Source organism: Camelus ferus, chromosome 3 (genome assembly GCF_009834535.1).
Source record: "Camelus ferus isolate YT-003-E chromosome 3, BCGSAC_Cfer_1.0, whole genome shotgun sequence".
In the NCBI taxonomy this organism is placed as follows: domain Eukaryota; kingdom Metazoa; phylum Chordata; class Mammalia; order Artiodactyla; family Camelidae; genus Camelus; species Camelus ferus.
The window spans coordinates 116,175,830-116,189,243 of NC_045698.1; the positions used below are offsets into that span (position 1 = coordinate 116,175,830).

The 13,414-nt window shown below is 55.1% G+C and overlaps 1 pseudogene; it reads right to left on the minus strand.

Moving 5' to 3' along the window:
- Window positions 1-13,414, minus strand: part of LOC106730392 — an 87,455-nt pseudogene that overhangs the window by 65,782 nt on the left and 8,259 nt on the right.

Below are 13,414 nucleotides of genomic sequence, written 5' to 3' on the forward strand. Positions count from 1 at the left end.
GGTCTCAGAGCATCAAGGCCTTCAGAGTCCCAGGCACGCGAATGGGGGTCTGAGCTGCCCCTGGGACTGGGTGACCGTGTCCTGTCCTGCAGCTGAGCTCCCCGCTTTACATCGTGGCAGCCCCAGCCCTCAGGACCTGCCAGCCGTCTTCCCCCAAGGCCCCCAGCCCTGCCACACAGCCTCGACACGCGCTTTGTCACAACTGCTGAAATTGGCCCACACACGCACTCACACACGGTGGATGCGAGCACCTCCCAAGCTCACACATATGCAGAGAAGAATGCAATGCACACATGTACATACTGACGTGCTGGAAGGGGGCAGGCGAGACCATGTGCACACACATGCCCCATGCACTGCGCACATGCACACACACCCTTTGTGCACACAACACCCTGCGGGAAGGAGGGGAGCTCCCCCAGCCAAGGGGACAGTGACCTCCGCCTTGCACAGCCCAAAGATCTGCCCTCCAGGCCTCCCACCCCAGCGCTGGGGCCCTGATACACGGATGCAAGACTGGGATTTTCTGATGTTTCCTGGATGCCACACCTGCACCCTCGTCACGGGGCTCTGGCCACCTCTTCGCTCCTATCCAGATCCTCTCTGGTAACTCGCTGCTTCAACATGTATCTAACCTGGGGTCCTTGGCCTGGGGGCCATGAAGAGAAACAGGTCCAGGATAACCAACTTCCTTTGCAACCCCACGTAGCTTATTCTGTGCCTCTACAGATGATATTCTATGGGATCCATCATTGCCACCGGCTCAGGAGAGGCCAAGCTGTCCTGGACCATGTCACCTGGCCACATGATGACCTGCTGGCATGAATACTCAGCCCACACTGGCCCCTGCTGCCCTCCCTGCCCTGGCTAAGTTCCCACCCTCCCTCAACATCCTGGGCTTCCTGCAAAAGGGGGATCCCCTCCAAGGGTCTGCAGGGCTCCCAACCTGCCCTGCTGCCACGGAGGCCAGCCCGGGGTCCTGCACAGGTACTCCTCTCACCAAGGAAACCAAACTGCTAAGAAGGTGGACTGTGCCCCAGCCCATCCTTGCTGGGACGTCCCCAGCACACTCATACAACTGCCATTCCCTCTCATGGTCACAAGGCTTGCCTGCACCTCTTCCAGAATCTTAACCACAGCCCCATGATAAGGCACACCGACTCCAGATGGCACGCAGTTCCAACACCAGGGACCCCCTCACCTGGGACCTGACACCAGCTTCTTGTGTTCAGGTGTTAATGCCTCCTCCCTCCCCAAACCCAGAAGTTAGCTGCAAGACAAAAAGGACTTTCCTTGTGCCTCTTCACTGCTCATCGTCCCTCAAGCAGAACACCTCCCGGGAGCTGGGGAACTAGTTGCTGAATAAGGATTTGCACAGCCACACCACATGCAGCCCCAAACTGCATCTCCTGAACACACTTTCCGACAGCCCACTCTCCTCATTTTGTCCCCATGTCCCAGGAGGCCCCTGCAGACCCTGCCACAGGCCACAACAGTGTGCTGGCCCATCAGAACAGTCCTACCTGCAAAAGAGGAGAGACCTTTCCCTAGCCCGAAATGACACCTCCCTCATCCAGGGAGAAACCAGACCCACCCTTCCCTGAACAGTCAGCAAGCACCTCCCAGTGTGCTGCACCACTCCCGGCCCTGGGGGCCTCAGGCAGGCACCCCAGGTCCCTATTCTCACAGTACAACTGGCTTCCCCGAGGGAGCCCTAAGGGATGGGAGGCCAGGGCAGGCCTGAAAAGGAGACCGTCTTCCCCTGCCCTCTGCCTAGATAGCTGTCCCCTGGGCCTCTCCCCGCTGGTCACTCACCTGGAGTGCATGTCCGCCCTGGTCCTGGGTCAGGCTGGTGAGGCAGCTCTCAGGGCCACCGGGCATGTCGCTGGGGTTGCAGTTGCCCATGACCAGGTGCTCCACGGAGAAGTTGTCGCTGGGGTGGGGCCCTGGGTCATCGTCCTGGGGCGGCTGCTGCCCCTTCATCTGCAGGAACTGCTTGCTGGCCTGCAGGAAGCCCAAGGGCCCCGAGGGGTCGCAGAGCCTCGGCACCTTGTCAAAGCTCTCCAGGCCCAGGGAGGTGTGCGTGGGTTACAGGAAGAAGTCCAGCTAGTAGACGCGGATGTGGGCCGGGCTGCTGCAGGTGGGGCTGCCTTGTGCACCTTCATTTAGTGCACGTGGTGGTGCGGGTCCAGGTCGCACAGGGTCCAGGAGCGCCGCAAGGCACTGGTGGGGAACTCGGCAGCCGCCAAGAAGTCCCTGAAGAACATGCCCTGCACCAGCATGGGGCGCGGCCCGGCCCCAGGACCCACGTCTGCCCCCGAGGCCACGCTTGGCTGGCTCCCCCGTAGCAGCAGCAGCGGACTGAAAATCCACAGGGCACCCGGGGCAGCGGCCTGGCCCCTCATCCTTGCCGGGGGGGCCGCCGGGGTTCTGCGGGCTGGACAGGCAGGTGTGGGCCAGGTCGAAGGTCTCTGAGCGGAGGCAGGAGGAAGAGAGGGCTTCAGCCGACCAAGGGGGCAGCAGTGGCTCCTAACATCCGGGGCCCGGACGCCGGCCTGGGGCTGCCAGCAGCGGCTGGAAGAGAAAGCAGAAGAGAGGACTGTCAGCCCCGTGGGGAGGCCGAGACTCGAGCATGCTGGGGACAGTGCCCACCCCGAGCTTGGGGCCTTGAAACAGGCCCTGGCTTTGCTCTCAAGCACCTGCTCTATGCACCTGTCTGTTACCTGCCAGTGTGTTCACCTGCAGGGGCAGGAGGGGCAGGAGGGGCAGGAGGGGCAGGAAGCCAGGGGCCCGGGCACCTCTCCCACCTCGGCCTGGGTGGGAGTAGTGGGCAGCCCCGGCCAGGGCCACAGGCCACATGGGCCTCGGCTGTGCCCATCTGGAGACACAAACTGGCATAGCCCCCCTGCTCTAGGCCTGACTGGAAGCCCTGCGGTGGCCGTGGGGGTCATTCCCATTCTGGGCCTCTGTGGCCTCTCTGACCTCACCCCTCCCCAACCCCATCTTTCAGGGAAGGATCTCCAAACCCAGTGAGAGGGGGATGGAGAACAGGGGAGCAGAGGAAAAAAAGTCATCCCACCCATCCCACAGCCTCCCTGCAGCCCCAGTCTCCGAACCTCAGCCCATGTGGGTGCAGAGACCCCTCCCATCTTGGCCTCCTCACATCAAGAGTGACCTGTTCTTTGGGGGATGAGGGTGGAGACAGACCCCGGTCTCTGGCTGTGACCGACAGTCAACTGCACCCTCGCAGCGCCCACCCACCCTGCCCCCCGTCACAGGGCGCCTCAGGTGCCCCCTTCAGCCTCCCACTTGCACTCCTGCCAGGAAGCTCCCTCCCTCCTTTACCACCCATCCAGAGTCTCCTGGAGCCACTGGGTCCAGGCTTCTGCCTGGACTGACCCCTGCATCCTGCCTTGGCCGGGTCGGCAAGGTTGCCCTCCCCCCACTTCATGGTGAGGAAACCGAGGCTCAGACGAGATCACAGTAAGGAGGCGGGAGTACCCACACATGAACGCCCCACACTGACCCCCATCTCGTGCCCCTGGGGTCTCCTGCCCTGCTCCAGGAGAGGGTGCCGGCTGTGTGCTGCCCGCTCACACCCAGGGGAGGGGGGCAGCTCCCGGCCCAGGTGAGCGGGGACGCACCAAAGCTGTCCTGGCCTCAAGAAGCCAGCACCGCCCTTCCTGGACTCACCCCCCACGTGAACCCTGGGAAGTTCCTTCTGCCGCCAAGCCTCAGTTTTCCTACCCTTCCCAAAGCCCCTGGCCGGACACCACCCCACACAGCAGCAAGGCCAGCGGGCAGAGGAGGGAGAGACTGCAGCCTGCGCCCTAGAGCTGGCCCGGCCTCCTGGCATTGCCACCACCGCTCTGCGGACTATGCACACACTGGCCTCCTGCCCACAGGGACTCCTTGCTTCTGGCTGCCTGGGCCCAGCTGGCCGGCAACATAATGTCGGTCACTGCTGTGCAATCCCCTCCTGGGGTCCGTCCTGACAGGTCTGTGGGCTCGGCAAGAGCTGGGCATGGGCGGCCTCCAGCTCTGAGCGAACCGGGCCAGGACGGCTGGACTCGGGCTGCCCCTCTCGTGGCTGTGTGGACTCGGGCCCATCTCTCACCTCCCAGCCTCAGTGTCCCCATCTGTAAGATGGGAGTGAGGCTTCACGCACTCAGCACAAGGGTTAAGAGCTGGACCTGCTGATTTACCCAGAGATGAGGCAGGAGAGGACGCCAGGGGTAGAAAGGCCAGTTGGGGATGCTGCGTCACCAGGGACGGACCTGTGGGGGCTCTTCAGTGGCAAATGTTTATGTCCTCTGAGGAGGGAACTTGCCAACTCCTCATGCTGCCCCTCTGAGCAGTACTGGACAAACTTGCACTGGGCCCCTATCATTGGGAAGCTTGCTCTCTTGTCCTGCCTCTGGACCAGTCTGGGGACAGTCTTGGGGGTGGGCAGAGCCACCTGCCATGGCCACCCACCCCCATGATTCGGGACACAGGCCAGGTCCAAGGTCCCACAGTCATTCACAGACCTGGGAGGCTGCCAGCCCGGCCTCGCAGCTGCATGGCTGTGGGACCAGAAATCTCACCTGAGCCTCAGCCCCAGCTGCAGCCCCCAGCGCCCCACCCGGGGCCCCAGCCCCAGGACAGACCCTCTCTGATATCCTGGAGAACCCCAGCAGGAAGTCGGATCGTAGTCCACTGCCTCCCTCAACACCACCCGACTCTCAACGTGACAACTGCCTCACATGGTCCTATCCCCACTGACCCGGGGTCAAGGCCATTTCGAAACCCAGCACCTTCCTCTGAGGGGCCTGCACCGTCAGAGATGGCCCAGGCTGGGCCCATACTCTCCCCTCCTCGTCTCAGCCCCTGGCAGCACACCCCACAGCCCACCTGTATGGGAACCAGGTACAGCCCGGAGTAGACGCTCGGATTGTGTGCTGGGGGTGAGAAGGTGGTGGAGGCAGGTGCGAGCAGGGCCACCTCCAACACGCTGTGGACTCGCAGGCCGGGAGGGAAAAGCAGGGCTCACAGTGGGAGGGGACCACCACTGGGCTCCATTCCGTGCCGGGCGCTAGGTCCCCACAGCAGCAGTCCTGGGGGCACATGCTGCGGCTCCACTTTGCGGATGGGCACGTGGGGGCCGCAGAGGAGCCACCCTGGAGGGGCTCACAGGTCCTGGGCACCAGAGACAGGATCCGAGCCCAGGTCTGCTGGACAAAGTCCCTGCCCTCTGCACGGCCTGGCACTGCCCCAGGACAGGCAGCACCGATCTGAATTCTGCCCCTGTCCCAGGACCCATGGGAGCCGGACCGAGTCGAGGCCCTCCCGGCATCCCTGTGGGCCGGCCTCATCAGCACCAGCTCACTCCTCTCTTCAGTGCATGTTGGGGGAGCCAGGCCCACCCGCTGTCCTGCACAGAGGGCAAGAGGGGGCAGTGAGCATTAGAAGCAGAACAGCACCCCAAATCAGAACTGCCCCTCGGAGAGCCCGCCCTGGCAGCACAGCGGGGCAGGCCTTCGGGGAGGAAGGAAGCAGGGGGAAGATGCTCAGGACACAGCTGAGAGAACCTCAGCTCCAGCTGGACTGTGGGGCCTGGTGGGGGCGTTTCTGGCCTGGACCCTGAGGAGGTGGGAGGTGCCAGTGGGGAAGGAGTTTAGGGGAAGGTGAGGGCAAAGCCCCATCAGGCAGCCACACCCCTAGGACTGAGGCTCTGGACAGAGATTTCAGCTGCTCTTGGGACCAGAAGACAGCGCAGAAGAGCCCACCCATGAGGTTCTCAAACAAGGTTCCTTAGAGCCCTGCGACTCCACAGTGGGGATCATCCTCTAGAACTTGAACTGCTCCACCCCCTGGGCATTGGGGCAGGCTCTGCTGGCCAGAAGGTGGTCCCACTGTTAGTCTGAGCACCACGGAACTGGCCCACGCTGCCTCTTCTGGCTGGATCCCGAGGCAGAGCTGGGCAGGGGCCCAGGCTGCCAGCACGGACAGCTCCTGCACCCTCTCACCTCCCAAACCTGCCACTGCCCTGCATCTCTGCTCCTCAGAGAAGCCCTCCATACTCTGCTCCATTCACGTCCTCCGCGTGTGCCAAGGACCACTCCAACCAGCATGCCAGCCTGGGGGAAGGAGGGGGAGCTGCCCGGGGAGGTGGGGGAAGCTGGCCTCCACGTTGCCCAGCCCCAAGATCTGCCCTCCCGTTCTCCCACCCCAGCACTGGGGACCCTGAGACACTGATGGAAGATGGGTTTTTTGGTTGGTTTCCTGGACACCACACCTGCCCCCCTTCCCAGGGATCTGGCCACCTCTTCCCTCCTCTCCTGATCCTCGGCTTGGGGCTATGAACAGAATCAGGTCCAGGATAACCGGCTTCCTCTGTAACCCCACTTAGCTTATTCTGGGCCTCTACAGTTGCTACTCTGTGGAACCCATCAGCCCCACTAGCTCAGGAGAGGCTAAGAGCCCTGGACCACATCACCTGGCCCACAATGACCAGCCAGCATGGAAGCCCAGCCTGGCCCCTGCCACCCTCCCCCTGCCCTGGCTATGGCCCCAGCCTCCCTTGACTCCCTCAGTGTCCTACAAGAGGGTCTCCCCTCCAAGTGTCTGCAAGGCCCTCCGCCTGCCCTGCCGCCATGGAGCCCTGCCCAGTGTCCCAGCCCACTGATCGTGTCCTCCTGTGCAGGTGCCCCTCTCACCAAGGAAACCAAACTGTTAAAAAGGTGAACCGAGCCCCAGCCCCTCCCTGCTGGGACCTGCCCAGCACACGCGCACCCCCGCCTCTGTCTCTGATGTCCACAGGCCTTGTCCGCACCTCCCCCGGAATCTTGCACACGACCCTCTGACCAAGTGAGCCACTGACTCCGGGTCACATGCAGCTCCAACACCAGGGACCCCACCTCCTCAATCCCGCGCATCTTATATTTGGCTGTTAGTGCCTCCTCCCTCCCCCGCCCCAGAAGGCAGCTCCACGGCACAAAGGACTTTCCTTGTGCCTCTTCACTGCTCATCGTCCCTCGAGCAGAACACCTCCCAGGAGCTGGGGAACTAGTTGCTGGATAAGGATTTGCACAGCCACACCACAGGCAACCCTAAACTGCATCTCCTGACCACACTTCTCGACAGCCCACTCTCCTCATTTTTCCTCCCATGTCCCAGGAGACCCCTGCAGACCCTGGCCACGGGCCTCAGCAGCCTGCTGGCCCATCAGAATAGTCCTACCTGCAAAAGTGGAGGGACTTTCCCCCAGCCAGAAGTGAGAAACTCCCTCATCCAGGGAGAAACCAGACCTATCCTTCCCTCCTTCCTTCTGTCCCTTCTGCCATTCCCTGAACAGTCAGCAAGCACCTCCCAGTGTGCTGGCACCATGCCCGGCCCTGGGGGCCACAGGCAAGCACCACAAGTCCCTATTCTCTCAGTGAGCCTGCAGAGAACTATTCTTGGTGTAACTGGCTGCCCGAGGTAGCCCGCAGGGACAGGTGGCCAGGGCAGGCCTGAAGCAGAGACTCTCTCCCCCCTGCCCTCAGCCTAGATAGCTGTCCCCTGGGCCTCTCCCCGCTGGTCACTCACCTGGAGTGCATGTCCGCCCTGGTCCTGGGTCAGGCTGGTGAGGCAGCTCTCAGGGCCACCGGGCATGTCGCTGGGGTTGCAGTTGCCCATGACCAGGTGCTCCACGGAGAAGTTGTCACTGGTGTGGGAGGGGGCCTGCCCCAGGGCCCAAGGTGACCGTCCTGGGGCGGCCGCTGTCCCTTCATCTGCAGGAACTGCTTGCTGGCCTACAGGAAGGCCAGTGGCCCTGAGGGGTCACGGAGCCTCAGCACCTCATGAAAGCTCCCCCTGCCCAGGTAGGTGTTGGTGGACTCAAGGAAGGAGTCAAGGTGACAGATGCGGACGTGGGCAGTGCTGCCTCGGCCTCCTTCATGTAGAGCATGCAGCGGTGCGGGTTCGAGTTGTGCAGCATCCAGTAGCAGTGTGAGTCTTCAGCAGGGAACTCAGCAAGTGACAAGAAGTACCCGAAAAACTTGCGCTGCACCAGCTCCCATGGCCACACGTGCCTGGAGCCCCAGCAGATTAGCAGGAGCGGCAGTAGAAGGAAGATCGAGAGGGCGCCCGGGGCAGATGCCTGGCCTGTCATCCTAGCTCTGGGGCTGCCAGGGTTCCACGGGCTGGGCAGGCAGGCATGGGCCAAGACCTGATATGCCAGGGTCTGGTGGTGAGCGGAGCTGGGCCGGGCCGGAGCCAGGGCACGGGGTCCCTGAGCGGAGGCAGGAGGAAGAGAGGGCTTCAGGAGACCAAAGAGACAGCAGTGGCTCCTAACATCCGGGGCCCTCACACCGGCCTGGGGCTGCCAGCAGTGGCTGGAAGAGAAAGCAGAAGAGGGGACTGTGAGCACTGTGGGGAGTCTCGGATTCTCGCGCGCTGGGGGCAGTGACCACACTGGGCTTGGGGCCCTGACACAGGCCTCGGCCTTGCTTGCTCTCAGGCAACTACTCTCTGTACCTGTCCATTTGCCACCTGCCAATGTGTCCAGAGGAGCTGGGAGCCAGGGGTCTGGGCACATTCTCCCCAATTTAGGCATGGGTGGGAGCAGTGGGAAGCCCCTTCCAGGGTCACAGGCCACATGGGCCTCAGCTGTGGCCAAATGGATGGACAGACTGGCATGGCTGCCAGGGTTCTGGGCTTGCCTGCAAGCCCTGCGGTGGCCCTGGGGTTCATTCCCACTCTGGGCTTCTCTGACCTTAGTCCTCCCCCAACCCCATCTTTCAGGCAGGAATCTGCAAACCCATAAAGAAGGAATGCAGGACAGAGGAGCAGAGGAGAAAGCTCACTCCAGCCATCCCACAGCCTCCCTGCAGCCCCACCCTCTGAACCTCAGCCCATGTGGGTGCAGAAACCCCTCCCACCTCTACCTCCTCACATCAAGAGTGACCTGTTTTTTGGGGGATGAAGGTGGGGTCAGATCTCAGTCTCTGGCTATGACTGACATCCAACTGCCTCCTCTCTGCCCCCACCCACCCTGTTGCCTGTCACAGGACCCCTCAGGTATTCCCTTCAGCCTCCTGCCTGTGCTCCTGCCAGGAAGATTCCCTCCCTTCTACCCCCTCCCCTGGAGTCTCCTGGAGCCACTGGGTCCAGGCTTCTGCCTGGACTGACCCCTGCATCCTGCCTTGGCCTGGCCAGCACTGTTACCCTCCCCCCATTTCATGGTGAGGAAACTGAGGCTCAGATGAGCCCACATTGAGGAGGCGGGAGTACCCACACATCAACCCCCAAGACTGACCCCCATCCCGTGCCCCTGGGGTCACCTGCCCTGCTCCAGGAGAGGGTGCTGGCTGTGTGCTGCCCGCTCACACCCATGGGAGGGGGGCAGCTCCCGGCCCAGGTGAGCAGGGACGCAGCGGAGGTCTCCTGGCCTCAAGAAGCCAGCACCGCCCATTCCAGACTCACCCCCACGTGAACCCTGGGAAGTTCCTTCTGCCGCCAAGCCTCAGTTTTCCTACCCTTCCCAAAGCCCCTGGCCGGCCACCACCCCACAGCACTGAGGCCAACGGGCAAGAGGGAGACTGCAGCCTGTGCCCCAGAGCCTGTGCCTGGCCTCCTGGTGCTGGCTCCTCCGCTCTGCTGACCATGCACATGCCGGCTGCCTACCCACAGGGACTCCTTCCTTCTTTCTGCCTGGGCCCAGCTGGCCGGCTACGCAAGGTCGGTCACTCCTCTGCCGTCCCCTCCTGGCGTCCTTCCTGACAGGCCTTGTAGGCACAGTAAGAGCTGGGCGTGGGTGGCATCTGTGTTAAGGCACTATGAACATCTTTCTTTTCTAATTTGTTAGGCAGTGACTTCATGAAGTTGATATTTCTGAGTCATCTACGAGAAAAGAAAAGATAAACCTTCACAAATCCTGTTCGTGGAGTCAGACGTCCTATTAAGAATGGGAAAAAGAAAATCTCGAGAATAAAAATTGAATTCAAACCCCAGGAGTATACTACTTTACAGTATAATGTGCAAATATCTGACTTTCTAGTCTTGGGAGTGGCCCATTTGGGACTCTAACTGAACCAGGGTCATTCATTTTTTCTTCACTCATTTATTTTAAAAGTTGTTATGCACCTGAATTAGGTGTATCCACTACACAAAAGGTAACATAAACATATAAACAGTAATAATTTACACTAGAAATTGACAAGTGTAACTCTACACAAAATATTTAAAACAAAATGACAATGAAACCACTATACATTAACTCATGGGATCTCAATAAAAATTCATAAACTACGAGTATCTAGTGAGTAAAGAAGTAATGCCAATTAAGCTAAGATAAACCCAAGAATAGAAGTACAAAAAGGAATATCACAGAAAGAAACAATAGAGGTTTAAGAAAACACCCAATTAGTCTTTGGAAAGACTAACAAAGTAGAATAATCCCTTCTTAATAAAAAAAAGAGAAGCACAAATAACACATTAACAGGTTAACAGATCAAAGAAGGAAAATATGTGATCATCTCAATACACAGAGAAAGCGAAAGCATTTGATAAAATACAGCGCCCGGTCTTGACAAAAGTAAAAACAATATAAAACACTCTAACTTAAACTGGCAATGGAACTTTGCAATTTAATACAAAAATTATCTATCAAAATCCTTCAATAAAAACCATATTTAATATAAAATGTTAGACATTCATTTTTAAATCAGGAATGAGAGTGCACACTGTCATTGCCTTTTTTCAATAAAACCCCAAAGCTCCTAGACCTCTAATAGAAGACTGAAAAAAGCATAAAGATTGGAAAGGAAACAAACTACCATGGCTCTTAGAAAATATTATGGTAATAAAAAAAATCTAGACACTATTTGAATGAAAAAAGAATTCAGCCTGGTTGCTAGATCTAAAACAACATCCTACACTTAGTAACATGCACCGACAGTGATCAGTAAAACATGTCATCTAACAAAATTTCCTTTCAGAATGTTAACAACAAGTATCTGGGAACAAATTTAAGAAAATATGCAAGAGACAGGTAAAATACAAAGTTATAAAACCTCACCAAAGAGCACAGAAGGCATTTCTAAAAGGCAACCATGTTCCTGAATGTGAAAACAGTATCATAAAATGTCAACCCTCCTGGAATTCATCTATAAATTTAATCTATTTTTTCATCAAAATCCCAGAAAATGCATTATTTTTAAAGACATGTGACAATGTGATTCCTAAATTGATATGAAATACTAAGAGGGCAACAACAGCCAAAGAGTTTTAAAGAAAAAGAATGATGAGGGAAGAATTTCTTTTCAACTAATAAATCTTCTTTTAAAGCTATATTAATTAAAATCTGTGGTATCAGTCTAAGGAAAAACAAATGACCAAAATAACAGAGCAGAATCTACAGTAACATCCATGTATATTTGGGAGTTTGGTGTGTGGCATTAAAAGTAAGTGAAGACAGGACAATAAAATTATATGTGGACCATCAGTCATCCACATGGAAAAATATATATAAATCCCTTTCTTGACCTGTTTACAAAAATAAATTCCAGATAGGTTAAAAGCCAAAATGTAAAAAGCTAAACTATAAAACTCATATAAGAGGATATCCTTTATGCAATTAAAGTAGGGATGGAAATAAAGTCACACACACAAAATTTAAACTTTAAACGGAAAAGACTGATAAATTGAAACAGAAATCACTAAAAGCAAATTTAAAAAACATGCCATAACAGCCTGGAAGGACGCACCTCCAACATAAAAAATCACATAGCATTACAAATCCAGAAATCAGCAAGAACTTCTAGAAATCAGTACAAAGGGCAAATCCTCAACAGGAAAATGGGCCAACGATATGAACAGATAGTTCAGGGAAAAGAAAATCCAAAGTGTCATTAAACACATGGAAAGAGATGCAGTGTCACAAGTCATCAATGAGAACCATCACACAGGTGGAAGTTAAGACGTCTAAAACAACAAGGGCTACATGTCATGCTCTATCAAATTAAAAAGAAGACTTAAGAAGTCGAAGTATTAGGAATCTGCAAGGATGTGGAAAAACAGCAAACTAAAAACACCGATGATGAGAATGGAAACAAGTAAGAAATCAACTTGGCAAAAACCAGTGGAATTAAGCTACTGTATTGTCTGAAGAATTCCACTTCCAGGGATATTAAGGTATGTTACTTAGAGAAACCTCCCGTGAGTACACAGGAGCTATGCACAAAGCTGTCCCATGTAGCATAGTTTACAGCGGCAAAAGGCTGAAGACAACCTGAAGGTCTGTGAGTCAGGAAATACATAAACTGAGGCAGCTCAGTCAGTGGGCTACTTTTACTTACCTACTTACTTATTTATTTGTTTATTTACTTTCATAATTGAAGTACAGTTAGTTTAAAACGTTGTGGTCAGTCAACAGACTACTCTATATGTATACAAAGTAATAGATAAAAATTAATAAAAAACAATTTGCATTTGGATATATATGGCATAATAACATTAATGCAAATTTTTAAAATATATAAAACTGTATCTTGTGTTCTATAGGTAAATACATACATAGGAAAAATAAAAAACATGGATAGGAAGGAGAAACTGCCCATCTTCAGGTTGGCGGTAAGCTCAGGGGGACATGTCAGATAACGGGTGCTTTATTTCTAAAACAAACAAAACAACAAAGATAGAAGCCAGTACAGCAGAGTGTTCACATCTATAAAATTGGGTTGGTGGGGATACATGTATCTGATGTTCTGCACACTTCTATACATTTGAAATATTTCATAATTAAAGTTTTGTAAGTATGTGGGCAGTTCAGGAGGTGGATGTGGAAAATGCAGGTTACCGCTTCAGGAGTACGGACAGCAAAGGAAAGGAGGCTTGATGGAGGCTTAAAAACAAATTTTAAACAGGGAATGTGCTGCCTCTTCTTGTAGACTAGAGTTCACGTGTATATGCGTATATATGTAGGTACGTGCGTGCGCGTGTGTGTGTGTGAGCACAATCATTTTCATTTGGAAACAGGAGAAAACAAGGAAAAGAGGATCCAGACAACGCCTGTGCTGAGGCTCCTAGGCCGCCATTAAGCCAGTAGGTCCCAGCACAGCAGGACTCTCTTAACATCAGTGCCTGCAAGTAAGAGCGTGATTTTTTCCTTTTTGTATTTTCACGGTACTCCTTTTTCTACATTTACCATGTTGGCTAGAATGTCTGTGAACCTTGATTAATAACAATGATGGACATATGCTGTTTCTGATTTTACTGGAATAAATGGAGATGAAATTTATCACAGCAATGGAGACCATGCACCATGGAGTCAGAGTATCTGAGTTTGATCTCAGGTGCTAGCACTTACCAAGTACAAACTTAGGCAGGTACTTTAAAGTATGAGTCTCCCTTTGCACATTTATACAATGGTGAATGATTAAGGAAATTTGAC